This window comes from Pleurodeles waltl, chromosome 9 (genome assembly GCF_031143425.1).
Source record: "Pleurodeles waltl isolate 20211129_DDA chromosome 9, aPleWal1.hap1.20221129, whole genome shotgun sequence".
In the NCBI taxonomy this organism is placed as follows: Eukaryota; Metazoa; Chordata; class Amphibia; order Caudata; family Salamandridae; genus Pleurodeles; species Pleurodeles waltl.
Genome location: NC_090448.1, coordinates 41,904,429 through 41,919,675, shown reverse-complemented (window position 1 = coordinate 41,919,675; position 15,247 = coordinate 41,904,429). Strand labels below are relative to the sequence as shown.

Sequence of the window (15,247 nt, the reverse complement as noted above, 5' to 3'; positions counted from 1 at the left end):
CAGTCTGCTTCATCCTGCCAAGGATAGGGTGAGTGGATGCATATCTCCACGTGTTCTGGAGGGGGCCTTGTGCCCAGTGATGCAGCACTTGGGGTGTGGCAGTTCACATTCCCTCACCTGGGTGTCTGAGGCACCAGATTTGCAGGGGCGAGGTAGCATGATAGTCCATGGAGGCAGAGCTAGACTCCATCCTGCGGCGGCTAACCTGGTGTTAGTGCTGGTGCTGGTGGGGGTGCTGCCAGTGGTGGTGGGAGGCTCCAGCCCTTCTCCTGCAGCCTCTGACAGACGCACACTGGGGCTGCTGCTGTTAGTGGTCCCACTGTCAGCGGTGCAGGTGGCGGTGCTCGTGGCGGGGAGGCTGGCAGTGCTGCCCGCGGTGCAGGTGCTGCCAGTGGAGGAGGGAGGCACCAGCCCTTCTCCTGCAGCCTCGGACAGCTGGCCACTGGGGATGATGCTGCTGACAGTATTGGTGGCAGTGACGGTGTAGGTGGCGGTGCTTGCCGCAGGGATGCTGGCTGTTCCGCCCGTGGTGCAGGTGGCGGGGCTGGCAGTTCTGCTGGTGGGCACCAGGCCCTCACCTGCAGCCTCCGACACCTGAAGTGCCTTACCTTGGGTTTTCTGCCCCTTCCTCACCTTGGCAGATGCTGTTGTGACCTTGGCTGTTGGAGCTGGAGTTTTGGAGGAGGCCTTGCTGGGTGGGTCGTGCTCCTTGCCACATGCTGTCCCCTTCTTCACCTTGGCAGGTGGTGGAATGGTTTGGTCCTTTGCAGGGGTCGGTGGCACACTGGCTTGCCTGACGGGTGCCCCCTTTGAGCTTCTGGGAATTGCAGTTACCATGGCGGACGCCGACTTGGTGTCCAGGGTGCTGGCCTGGGTTCTGTACACCTGGGCCTGAGAGGAAGGACGGGGAGGGGGTAGGGGTAGGGCACAGGTCAATGTTTGCCAGGAAAAGTTCTTTAGACACACTGGGGCAGGAAGATGGAGAGGGTTTGGGAGTGGAGGAAGAGGGAGTGGTTGTAGGAGGTATCTGTCTGCTGAGTTTGGGTGAAGGTGCATGGGCTGGATACTGTTGTGAGGTGGATGGCTGTTGGGTGGGTGGGTGCTTGTGTTTGTGTGCTTTGGGAGGAGGGGTCACAGACACAGTGGGAGAGGACACAGGGAACATGTGCATGGTGACTGCTCGTGAGGGGTGTGTTGTGATGGGCATGGTGGTGATGGAGGTAGTGGATGAAGATGTAGTGCATGCAGGTATGAGTTGAGACGCTACTGGGAGGGAGATGGATGACTAGGAGGAGGGGGACACAGTGGAGGCAGTGGGTGTTGGTGTGTCTGCATGGATATGGTGCTTGTGTGAGTGCCTGTGAGATGAAGTGTGGTGCTTATGTTTGCCTGAGCCACTTTTGTGTGATGATTTGGGTGAATGCTGGTCCGAAGGTGTGCTTTGGGTAGGCTGGGGTTGAGGGGATTGGGTCTGGGTAGAGGAAGTTGGAGGGGGGAGGCTAGACACAGGGACAAGGGCTGCCATCAGTGTGGAGGCCAGAGCCTGAAATGCTCTCTGTTGTGCCACCACACCAGAGTGAATGCCCTCCAGGTATGCATTTGTTTGTTGCAAATGCCTCTCGACACCCTGGATGGCATTCAGTATGGTTGACTGCCCAACAGTGAGGGATCTCAGGAGGTCAATAGCCTCCTCACGGAGGGCAGCAGGGCTGACTGGGGCAGGGCCTGAGGTGCCTGGGGCGAAGGAGATGCCCACCCTCCGGGAAACAAGCTGAGGGGCTGCTGGGAGGGCGGTGCTGGTAGAGGGGGTGGTGGCTGTACCTGTTGTTGGGGTGGGCACAGAGGTGTACGCCACCGCCAGGGAGCTTCCATTGGAGGAGGAGTTGCTGTCTGTGGTCTCCCCTCCTGTCCCTGTCGTGGTGCTCCCCTCGACTTCCGTTCCACTGGTGCCCTCACCCTCAGTGGATTCGGCCACCAGGCCCATGTGAGATGCAGCTCCCATCCGTCGCAGGTGCCTATGCTCCTCCACCAGATGATGCTAATGCACAGAAGGAAAAGGTGACAAAGCAAAAAGGGGGGGAAGAGCCAGAGGATACACTTGGTCAATGCCAGCAACACCACTACTGTTGGCGGACACAACACACAGGGAGCAGCCCTATGCACTAGTCCATGCTCAGCCATTTACTAAGACACTCACCAGCCCATGGGGTACAACGCCTAACACCATCAACTTCACACCAGAAACCCACAGGACTCTGCCCAGTAGTAGATGCCCAATATTACTATTGGGGAAGGAGTGCTCCATGACCTACCCTGCCATGTCCGCCCTGGCCTAGGGGCACCCACAGCCCACATCCCCCACCCAGGTACCTCCTAACGCGTGCAAAGTCAGGTTTCAGATTCAGTACTCACCCCTTTGTGGCTGCTGTGATGCCTTCAAGCGCCCAGCCAACTCCGGGTAGGCCACCGCCAGGATGCGGAACATCAGGGGGGTCATGGTGTGACGGGCACCCCTTCCTCGTTGGGAGGCCAGCCCCAGCTGGGCTTCCGCTCTCTTCTTTGCCCAGTGGTGCAGGTCCTCCTACCTCTTGTGGCAGAGGGTGCTCCGCCTGTCAAAGACCCCCAGTGTCCACACCTCCTTGGCGATGGCATGCCAAATACCCTTTTTCTGGTGGGTGCTGACCTGAAGGGAAAATACATCAGAAAAGGGAATTAGTCACCCGTCCGGACCCTCAGACTCATTGCCCACCAAATCCCACCCATCCCCTGATGCACATACATTGACCACCATACATGCTGCACACTGGCCAGGACGCTTCTGCCCCCCACATGTGGCTTACACACACAGCAATCCCTACATTCATGGCCCACGCATCATGCTCACAGTGTACTCACCTGTTTGTCTGGAGGACCGTAGAGTAACGTGTACTGGGGTAGGACCCCATCCACCAGTTTCTCCAACTCCTCGGCAGTGAAGGCATGGCCGCTTCCAGACACAGGTCACAGCAGCACTTGCAGTGTATGTCGTCTCCTGTTGAAGGTTCGGTAGCAAGTGAGTGAACAGATAGAAAATGGCGGTCACGTCCGCAGCGGTGCGTACCGTCACCGCCGGCGAACATCGCGATTGGCTCCTGGACCACATAGGGCCCAATTATAACCAATGCAAAGTTGCGCAGCGGTCATCGACCACCTACTGCGACAGCACACACCACCAGCGGAATTACGTCATTTCCACTTGTCCCTCCTCACAGGTCATGCAGCCGCCATTTCAGGGGGGCACAGGCCATGGCACCTAAATGTGTCACAGCAGCCATTGGCATGGCACCTGATTGTCGGATTCACATTTTGTTTCTGTAAAGTAAATAAATCATCATGAGCGCAATAAATGTGTGAATAGGACCCTCTGCTCACCGTTCTCTTCCATAGGCTTCAACTACTGAGGCGGAATATGAGATGGCGGCATCCTCCGGTGTACAGACCCCTGGTGGACCTTGCGACAATGGAGGACAGACACATTATCATTACCTACAGACTTGATTGTGCCACAATCCAAGAACTGTCTGCCCAATTGGAGCCAGACCTGATGTCAGCTATCCGCCAGCCCATAGGTCTCCCCCCTCTAGTGCAGGTCCTGTCAGTGCTCCATTTCCTGGCAAGTGGTTCCTTCCGAACATCAGTGTCCATGGCATCAGGGATGTCTCAGACAATGTTCTCTAATGTGTTGACCAGAGTGTTGTCTGCCCTGCTGAAATGCGTGCGCAGCTACATCATGTTCCCCCAGGTGGAGGATTTGGCCACAGTGAAGGCTGACTTTTATGCCCTGGGACATATCCCCAACATCATTGGTGCTATTGATGGTACACATGTGGCATTTGTCTCCCCCCCCCACCCCCCCAACCCAGAGAAATTTACAGGTTTAAAGCAATAGAAAAAGCTATCACTCTATGAATGTGCAGATGGTGTGTATGGCGGACCAGTTCATCTCCCATTTGAATGCCAAATATCCTGGCTCTGTGCATGACGCCTGTATCTTGAGGAATAGCAGCATCCCATATGTGATGGGACAGCTCCTGAGGCACCGGATGTGGCTTATAGGTGAGCCCAAGGTCCCCACCCAGTATATGTTGGTGTCTGGGTATGGGGTTGTCCCTAAGGGTTAGTGTGTGTCTAACAGTTTTCCCTCTATATTTGCAGGTGACTCTGGTTACCCCAACCTCTCATGGCTACTGACCCCAGTGAGGAATGTCCGGACAAGGGCAGAGAAACGTTACAATGAGGCATATGGGTGTATAAGATGGATTATAGAAAGGACCTTCGGCCTCCTGAAGGCCAGGTTCCTGTGCCTGCATCTGACAGGTGGATCCCTGTACTACTTAACCAAGAAGGTGTGCCAGATCATCGTTGCATGTTGCACCACCTGGCCTTGAGACGCCAGGTGCCTTTTCTGCAGGAAGATGTACCTGCAGATGGTCTTGTGGCAGCGGTGGAGCCTGTGGACAGTGAGGAAGAGGAGGTAGAGGAAGAAGATGTTGACAACAGAACCAATATAATTCTGCAGTACTTCCAGTGACACACAGGTAAGACACTGTAACTTCACTTTACATTTCAGTTTTATGTTGCACATTGTACAAGGCAGCCAGATTTCCCTATGTCTGTGGCCACTGACTGTGCCCTTTGGAATCTCTATTTTCAGATCTCTGTGCCCCACTCTGGCTCCTGCTATGTGTACTACTGCCCACCAAAGGTCATCCTAAAGTATATTTCACTGTACATTTGAGTTGCAATGCTTTGATAATGTTGTACTAATACATTTGTGAATCATTTGACAGACTCCAGATTGGTATTTGATCCAAGGGTGTTTATTTAGGTGCTCATAAGTAGAGGGGGATGCGCAAGGGGCTGGGCTGATGGTGGAGGAACGTCCAGGGTAGAGTCCAGTCTCTTGCTATCACAGGTGCATTGTCCAATGGGGCATAGGAAGGGGAGTAATGGCAGTTCAAGGTGGACAGGGTGATCGTGTGGGACAGAAGGGTGACAATCAGGAGTCTTATTTCATGGCGGGTGTCTTGGCATTGTTCTCTGGCTTCTGCCTGGATCGCAGGGACCGTTCGCGGGGTGGTTCTCCTTCTGCAGGGGGTGGGGTGCTGGTGGACTGTTGGTCCTGTGGCAGGGGCCTCCTGTCCACTAGCACCGGCGGAGGTGGAAGGCTGTTCCTCGGTTTGGCTAGTGTCAGGCGCCCATTGTTGTGCCACTGCCTCCCTTATGGTCTTGCCCATGTCAGCCAGCAACCCTGCAATGGTGACTAGGATGGTGTAGATTTTTGTTAGGTCATCCCTGATCCCCAGGTACTGTCCCTCCTGCAGCCGCTGGGTCTCCTGCAACTTGGCCAGTATCTGGCCCATGGTCTCCTGGGAATGGTGGTATGCTCCCAGGATGTTGGCGAGTGCCTTGTGGAGAGTGGGTTCCCTGGGCCTCTCCTCCCCCTGTTGCACAGCAGTCCTCCCAGCTTCCCTGTTGTCCTGTGCCTCTGTCCCCTGAACTGTGTGCCCACTGCCACTGACCCCAGGTTCCTGATCGTCCTGTGTTTGTGGGGTTGCCTGGGGTCCCTGTAGTGGTGGACACACTGCTGATTGACGTGTCCTGGGGACAGTGGCATGTGCCCGCTGGGTGGGTGCTGTGCTGGTGTTTCCTGAGGGGGGACGCTCTGTGGTGGTATGGGACTGTGGCATGGGAACCGACTGTCCAGAGGTCCCGGATGGGCCAGGTTGGCCATCGTGATCCAGGTGTGCAGAGCGGCTGTCATCACTGTGGGCCTCTTCGGGGGGGCTGGATGTAGCTGCACCTCCTCTCCAGTGACATGGAGTATGGGTCCTGTGGGGATGCAAATGCATTGTCAATGTATCTCTGTGTGCCATCTTAAGCATGGGTGTGTTTCCCTGTATGATTGTTATTGCCCTGCCAGCTTGGCCTTTTGTGAGTGTTGATTTTGTGGGCTGGGTGAGTCTCTCTACTGGGCATGCTGTGGTGATGGGTGTCCATGCAGGTTTGTGATGGGTGTCTATGCATTGGTGTAGCATGCAGGGCTTGGTATTGGGATGGGTGGGTTGTGATGGTGGGGTATATGTGAGGTGGTGTAGTGATGGGGGTGTGGGTAGGGGTAGGAGTTTGTGACGGCATGCAGGTAGGGTGGGGTGGATAAAGTTGTTAAGATTTGACTTACCAGAGTCCAGTCCTCCTCCTACTCCTGCCAGGACCTCGGGATGCATGATCACCAAGACTTGCTCCTCCCATGTTGTTAGTTGTGGGGGAGGAGGTGGGGGTCCACCACCAGTCCTCTGTACAGCTACCTGGTGTCTTGCAACCACGGAATGCACCTTCCCCCGTAGGTCGTTTCACCTCTTCCTGATGTCATCCCTGGTTCCTTGGGTGCTGTCCCAAGCGTTGACCCTGTCCACGATTCTCTGCCATAGCTCCATCTTCCTTGCTACGGAGATCTGCTTCACCTGTGATCCGAATAGCTGTGGCTCTACCCGGATGATTTTCTCCACAATGGCCCTTAGCTCCTCCTCAGAAAACCTAGGGTGTCTTTGGGGTGCCATGGATGTGGTGTGAATGATATGTGTGTGGTGATGTGTGGGATGATGTGTTGGGGTGTATGCTATGATGTGCGTGGATGGTGTATGGGTGATGGTGTTCTGTGCCTCTCCGCCCTCCGAGGGGCACCCTTGAAGCAGATGTACCTCATCCCTGGCAAGTAAGAGTTTTACTTGATGCATATGTATAATTGACAAACTTGCCACATGACTATCAGCACGTCCTTCTAGTTACCTTAAAGAAAGGGGGAGTACACTGATCTTGACTTGCCCTGACGAAAGCCCTGGACCAGAAGGGCCACTAGTATAGGTAGGGTTGAAACATGTTGGCATTACAGTAGGGCCCTAGGACTATTATATCCTTAGAGCCCTAAACCTAATGATTTTGATATTTCCTGTCCCTATCGCTATTAAAGGGATACCTAGGTGTGGATGAGGAATTTTTTACTGGTAAGCCCTCCTAGACGCAAAGATCCTAAAAGCTTTCTGAAATATGGTTGAGCCCACCCTGGCTTTTAGGGGTCAGGGTGAACCCAATGATGAAGCATGCCTCTGTTAGAGTGGGTGAGGGTTATACATAAAAAGGAATTTCTGTTCCATCTACTTATCTCCTTTAGTAAAGAATGTATGGGGTTGGCACGTTTGTCTCCTTGCAAGAATTTGTTTCTCCTAAGCTCAGAGGGATATTAGATGGTTTAAGTATTTGGTCATCCAAGCCTTCCAGTTGTTCAATGTCTATTTACCTCATTGTTTACCCTCCCAAAGCACCATTCATTAGTTTTTTGTATGTTATGCTGGCAATATCCTTATCTCTTGCCAACTCATGATCAACTCTCCCTTTTCTAAACTTTTCAAATATGCCTGCTTGCAAACATGTGATAACTGCCTCCATCTAAACAGCCAGCAAAATATAAATTATCTTCTGTGATCCAACAAGGGAAACTGTGCTAGAAGCCCTCAGCCCTTTAATATTTTTGACTAAAGGCCTGATTATGAGTCTGGCAGTCGGAAAACCTGCTGTTTAAAAACCTGCGGTGCTGGCAGTCTCTCTAACCGACCCCTTAGAAGGTTTCCACTGGGCTGACCAGCATGAACCTTCATATTAGAAGGTTCCCGCCGGTCAGCTCAGTGGGAACTGTGTGGCGGTAGTGGACTCGGCTCCACGTGGAGCCGAGTCCAATGCCGTGGCACAGGGGAGTGTCCAGCAATGTTGGAATGCAAAGCAGACAGTGCATATTCCAGTGGTGCTGGGAAGGTAGGGCCCCTGCAATGCCCATGCTATTGCCATAGCTCCCAGCACACCCTTACCGAAAGGCTGGCGGTAAGGTAAGTTGTAATCATCCAGGTTGCGCAGAGGTCAGTGCCTCCCTGGCTGAGTACAACTCAGACTGCCGTCACCCTATCGGGAACAATGTTCCCGGTGGGAAAGGTGGTCCCCTGGTGGTCCAGCAGCCAGGGTTGCAATGTGGCAGTTGGACCGCCACAGTTGTAGCGGTCTGACCGTTGTAGCAAGTGTGGCGGTCCTTAGACTGCCACACTTGTAATGATGCATTAATTCTTACCCAGCTCTTCAAAAGAAAACCATTAGGGCATAATATTTTATCCTGGACTTGTGCCTGTCCCATCAACTACATTTAGGCCCTCATTACCTGTACGGCGGTCCGAGGACTGCCGCTGTGGAGGAGGCGGTCTCACCGCCGCAGTGTTGGCGGTGAAGACCACCGAATAATAATGAGCATGGTGGTGTGGCCGACTGGAAACGGCCACACTGCCGTCAGTGCAGGCGGACCGCCACGGCCGGTGGGGGCATTCTCCGGGCCGGTGACATGCCTCACACCGCTGCCCATATAACAAGGGTGCAAACCGCGAGGGTTTTCACGGCGGTCGCTCTGCCATGAACACCCTGGTGGTAACGCACCTGACAACAGGAAAAAGCATTCTTGTCGCACCTACATGTACCCCCACACCTACACACACTCATGCAGACACACACATACCCGCACATTTACACCACAAACATACGCTTTTTACAAACACCCCTCCCCCTATTACAGTCATCCCATCTACCTGTCTGGACCACACAATGGCCCATGTCGAGGAGGTCATCTGGTAGGGGGCAGATGATGGCAGTGATGGCCGCTGCAAACCTGACCGTCACCGCTGGCCTTTGTCATCATGAGCCCCAGTTCCCCATTGGCAGCGACAGTACCCCGTTGGTTGGTGTACGGCGGTGCGAACCGCCAATCGTTCACCGCTGTGCAGTGACCGCTGTGCAAAAATGTGGCTCGTTATATGGTGGGCGCAGTCATGATGTCGTGGCGGTGCTGGTGGTGGGACCACCTCTCTCCCGCCCTGGCTGTCCTTGAAATCCAACTGTATTTGAGCGGTCTCCTGTGTGTGACTCGTAATGGGGCAGTCAGGAGACCGCCATCACTGGTGGTATTTTGGCGAACGCGAGCATGGCATTCTTGCCGAAATACCGCCGAACACGTTATGAGGGCCTCAGTGTTTTGAGGGTGTTTCTTTGAGCTCTGAAGGCTAAAACATTAATGTAACAATTGTATTTCTTGGAGCAGCAATCATTTTCTTGTCATGAATACATGAACAACTTTTACAACATCCTCCTGGCCAAGTTAATCCAAAAACCCCAGGTGCCACAAAATGCCACTGCACATCTGCTCTGTTACCTAAAAAATGATTGATTGCAATACCTCACTACAGTAGTTTTTATGCTGCTTCATTAAAGGCATAGCAGCTTTTATGTTCATGGAGACCAAGCTTGTAAATCCTTTTGCAATACTTGGCTTGTCACCCACCTTGCAGTGCTTCAAACAGAGCCTCAAAACCAAATGGTGCTAGGGACCCAAGCCTGAGCGCAAAGATGGGTGAATAAACAACATGGAAATAGTCAGGGAGTTGGTAAGCCGCATAGACTTTCATTTTAGGCAAATTGTAACATGAAAATTCCATTGCCTTATGTGAGAATTTGGGTTGTTGGTTGACTAGGGAGTGAGCCCTGGTCAAACAACAACCACAACCCTTTGCAGGGTAAACCACAAGAAGTCACTAAATTAACCTTTGTTTAACCCTGGGTAGCTAACCACAAAAACAGTCAGGCTAAACTTAGAGGCAATGTGGTAAGTATTTATGCAGTACACAAACAGCAAGACAGCGAAACCACAACACAATTAAAATCCCAAACCAATTTAGAAAAAGAGCGAAAATTTCAATAAATTGTTCGACACCAAAACCATCAAAATCCAATTAGTAAAACCAGAGGTATGAATTTTTAATGTTTAAAATACCAAGTCCTCAGTTTTAGAAAATGGCCACCTGGGCACCTTTAGCACGACAACCAAGGGTCCAGGAGTGGGTGGAGATCTCTTGGGGGTGTAAGACTCAATCAGGCTGGGTCCAGGTGCAGGTTTAAGATGGTGGGACCCTGTTATGCCCCTGTGGCTCAAAAGAGGAGACCAGCTCAAGGGGTTCCTTCTGAAGTCCTGGGTGTAGGTGGTGACATAAGGCTTTGCTGCAGGGCTGGTCTTTGAATGCCTCAATCAAGCTCCAGGCAGCAGAAATAGTCCTTCTAGGCACAGCACCAGTCTGGCAGAGTACACAGCAGGTCACAACAGCAGGCAGCCCTCAGAGTCCTTCGACAGGTCCAGTAGTGTTCTGAGGAGTAGGTATGAGTGTCCAAATTTCATACCCCGGTGCCCCTGCCCCTAGAAGTTGGGAGACATTTTCAGAAGACTCCTCTAAGTTCCAAGAATTCCCTGCCTCCTGGCTGACTGCAATGACAATGCAGTGTCTCTAAGCTTTTTGTGTGGTGGCAGAGCCCAGCCTATTCATTTGCAAGTGGGGCTGTACAAGTCAGTTAATGGCCCATTCACACTCTGCTAATCCCCCTACTTTGTGACTGTCTAGGGTGAATTCACAAAGTCCCAACTGTCAGTTACACCCAGTCATGTGACCTAAGGCAGGTTATAGGCACAGAGGGCTGAGGGCAGGAAAAGGACAACTTTTTAAACTTGGTATTTTCAAACTTGTAATGATAATTCCGACTTTACCATTAAAGAGGGTTTATCATTACAAGTTCATACGCACCAAACATGACATATCTATCCCCTCTGTTTTAGGAATTCCAGCTTATTGTTTCTAATAGGAAATCCCTAGTGTTACTCTATGGGAGGGGTACTCCTCTCTGTAGTGAGCTTAGTGCTCAGACCCTTGTGAGCTAGTGTCAGTGCTTGGGATAGAAGTTATAGAATGCAGGTGAATGTGGATGCCATTTAGAAATATTAAGATGCATTTGAAATGAACAGATATATAACAGCAAGATTTGACCTTGAAAGGGAATGATGGACCTTCATAGAATGTATAGGGTTAGGTGGATGCTAACTGATGCACCTTATTCCTAAAATCCTATGATCTCATCAGTGATAGGACCCAGTTCCTTTGTGTGGTATGGGTACCATGGTTATATCATTGTTTAAGGACCACATGATTGTACTTTTGAAATGGGAATGCCCGTTGACCCAAGTGCCTGACTGAGTGTGAAACTAGTATCCTGACTTTTATGTTTGTCTTGGCTTCACACTTACCTAGATTAATTCTCCCAGGGTACTGCAGTCTGGTAGATGGTAAAGGTGGAGGGTGGCACTGCAGTTTATGTTGGTCTAGGTGAGGAACGTTTTAGGCCAGGCTTACCCATTGGTCGTTCCCTGATAACGTTTGAGAGTCTGAAGATGGCTAAGTGTAGAGGTCTCACAGTTCATTGTGCCCAGTTGTTGTGTGCTTCTGCCTGGAGACGCACCTAGTCCTACCTACTGTTTACAGAAAGCCTATGTCTGAAGAGTAGCCTGAGAAGAAACCACCCCAAACTGGTTTTGAAGTTTTAGGCAGTTCATGCACATTTTGTTTCTTGAAAATCTGTATAAAAGTGGTATGCAAACCACCTCACTTTGTTTTGGTTCCAAAAACTTCAAGACCAAGGAAGCGAGTGCTTTGCAAAGTATTCAAAGAGATGCTGATAACTATGGGCCGAGATCTGCCTGATAGCCAGGCTCTCAGAAGTGAAGGGAAATCACCTGAAGTCTGCATTTTCTGCTGGAAAAGCCGAGAATCTGCTTGTTACCTAGAAAGCTGCCTGCCTGATGAGAGAGGGAAGGCGTGTGCTTGGCCTTGCAGAAAGAGAGTTTGTCAAGGATGAGAAGCTAAGTATGTTCCCAGTGTATGAATCACCCATAGAAAGAAGACACTGACAGGGAGTGAAGATAGGCACGACACCTTAGCTTAAGAGACAACACTCTGTGTGATTCATGATCAAGAACTGACCCAGAGAACTGTACCCAGCAGGCTAGGCCATATCCTTGATCCATCACAACTGTACACTGTATGGCATAGCTGCACCTTGCCGCTGAATGTCCGATTGACCTGGAAGGAACTGACTCGACCTTCTATTTGGCATTGGATTGTGTAATATTCAGTTTTGTGCGCTATTAAAGTACTTGCTTTTTTTGCAAATGACAAACACTGGGCTGGACATCCAAGTTATTCTGTCTGTTGGTTGTTTAGGTTTTGACCTCTTGATCACCCACATTACCGTTCGGAGAAGCCTGAGCCTGCTCGCCTTCATTACCTTGGCAGGTGTGGAAAGTCTTGTACTTGTCCCATCAGAAAGGCTTGACATAAGTGAGTACTGATTCTGATTCTTTGCTGGAGATGCTTTGGAAAGGTGCATTTTCATGTTGTGCATTTTCACAGAGCCATGGTAGGGCAGACATCAAGACACGAGTGGCAGACTACCCCTTCCACCAAGGTTTGGTCCTAGAAGCCTCCGTTTGCCTTGCGTCCCAGAACAGCGCGTAACAGTATCCATCAGCCTTTGGTGTTATGGGCATTTAACGTATACTTAGATCATCAGACAACATTTAACGTATACTAAGATCATCAGACATTAATTATAAAAACCCATTCTTGTGACGTTAAAATGATACCTTAGCAATACTATTGTTCGTTGATCTCAACCTGTTACCAACTCCCTGCTGTGGACTGGGTGCCATTTAAACCTTCCTCTCTTTTACCCTGCTTTTTTTCTTTGCCTCTTCCACATTCTTAGAAATGACATTGCCTGGCCGCAGGTAACTGCAATACTTGTGGATTCTTTACTGTGAAAATGAGCATTGCAGTGTGTTGCAAAACAATACAGTAAACTGCTAAATGTAAGTCACTTTGAGAACTACCTGTGGGTTACAAGGTGTTGGAACTCATCTAATTGCTACCCATGCTGTGGTGTAGGCAGTAAACACAATATGAATGTCCTACGACCTTGTGGTTCACAGGTCCATGCCCTGCTGTGGTATGGACACCTTCACCACTGTTTTACTGTCCTAGGACCACGCAGACCGTCTCATCCAAGGCCAGTGCTACAGTACCATTTGCCATTTCCTGGTTTCTGTTTTCCAAGTTACACATGGATATTTGTACTTGCTTTAAAGCTGTGGGAGTACATTTTATCTTTATGACATCAGACCATGCACTTTTCATGTGTCTTCATTTTTCATTGGTACTTCACATTTTTTAATGCCAAAAGTAGATACATATTTTTAACACTTTCTAAGTAAAACTAGCCAACTGGTGTGTACAGCACATTTTTTTCAAACAGGTGAGTGTCAGTGTCTTTTTTGTGTACATTCTAAGTGCTGCATGCAGCCATATCATGTCAGTAACATTCAAAAGGAAAAAAAGTAATCCAGCCAATATTGGACTTTACAATCCTGAGATATTATTAGTTAACCTTTTAATACCCACATATTAGTACACCCCAGGCTGTGAAAACAAACAAAAGTTGGACTGAATGTTCAAATTATTATTTTATATGCTGCTACTAGATTCTGGAAGGCACTGCAACATGTCAGGTATTTCCACAAAACACTACACAAAAAGATGAACTTAAAATGCAAATGAGATGAGGGAAGTCCTGATATTTATATTTCCCTGAATCATCATAGTTGACTTACACTCCATCTTGAAAGCCAGTTTTTGGAGAATCTTTCATCACAAATTACATAGACCTAACCATTTGCATCATGCAGTACCATGAGTCACATGACCAATTAGAAGCTACTGTGAAGTCTAAGGGCATGTGGGAAATACTCCAGTGTTTGGAATTTCTTTCACTGCCAATGCCAAATGCTCCAATTTTTCAAATGTCTCTCACTGTACTATCCCTATGGTGGAAGAACTTTAGCCAGCAGAGGCCCCTCCAGATAGGGTCATTCTTCCTGAAACTGTAATATTGGTCCATTACCACTCTAAATCCAGCTCTAAGTGTTTGAAAGCCACAGGAGCAATGCAATTTAAGACCATTATACAGCCTTCAGTCAGTGAACCAGGTTTTACTATCCCTCCCTCATTTTCATGTTCTTCAGTCTTTGATCTGCCTTGAAGATTGAAATGGTGCCTCCATAGAAATGCTTCTGCTGCTTACAGCAGTAGTGCTTTTTGGGATAACTCGCCTCATTAAGGTCAGAGCAAGTATGTATATTCCTTTTATGTTGATGGTGGTTACAAAGCTAAAGCTGTCAAGCTCTTCTGAAGTTTCCTGTTTGATCTCTTCGTAGAAATGTGTTGCTCATGTCGAGGCCCCAACCGATGGCAGGCTTGGGTTTCCGGTAAGCTGTCATATCAATACCAGCCGAGGCCTTCTCTCCATTATCAGCACATCACCAGATGCTGTTCCAGGATACTGTGGTAAAACTGTGCACCACATGAAATATAATTTGGGGTTTTGTCCAGCGACGACCCTGTGTCAACCTTGAAGACAAATTGGGGAGCCAAAAGTACACCATGCCACATTTTATTATTTACATCTTTAAGTCCTTGCAGATGGAGAGCAAAATCTTGACTTGTATGAAAGAGTACCTGCTCACTATTAATAAATATTTTGCATCTTGCAATGAACTATTTATCTAGAAAAAAAGGTTGTTCATGTATTGTTACACACCTTAGTAAACATCAGGAACACAGGCCTCTAGTCGTGTCACACGTTGTAGTACAATATCTCATTTAATGTTGCTCACTAATGGGTTTTGGCACTCCTCTTGTGCAATATGCTGATGACTTAATCAAACCCTTTACTCTTACCTGGTATGGTACAGTTTTCTTCCATCCATTGATACAGTGCATTACCTTTTGTGAAAAACACTGTCTTGTACCTAGCAACATTGCCTAGACACAGATGGAGCTCGGGTTAGGACCCAGGTCTATTGTAATACCACCCATAAGACTTGATTAGCAATGTACATCATAGTGCAGTTTATGTTGGTGCAGGGTTGGCACCCTGTATTAGAAATGGGACTAAGTGTATGGATCATACCTGCGAATTCCACTCAGTTGAAAACTTTTTTTGACAAATTCATGCCTCTATGCCACAGTTTTATGGTGATAGAAATTAGTTTGCAACTCCTTCTTGTGCCTTGCATGGTTTCCCATTAATCACTGGTGAGAGTATTCAACTCTGGAGTGCTGCTTGTGGGACATCTACTTAGTAGTTCAGTATAGAACTTTCTATTGAATCACACACTTATGCTGCCTTGTTGCTTCATCACCATGCAGTGCTGATTTAGACTCATGCATATGTCTTTGAATTTCTC

The 15,247-nt window shown here is 49.4% G+C and overlaps 1 long non-coding RNA gene across 1 annotated transcript in view; it reads left to right on the top strand.

Moving 5' to 3' along the window:
- Nucleotides 1-15,247, top strand: part of LOC138258571 (uncharacterized) — a 113,350-nt gene that overhangs the window by 41,252 nt on the left and 56,851 nt on the right. Inside the window, exon 2 of the long non-coding RNA XR_011198423.1 lies at nt 12,168-12,284. This is a non-coding gene — a long non-coding RNA (uncharacterized lncRNA). The remainder of the gene's footprint in view (nt 1-12,167; nt 12,285-15,247) is intronic.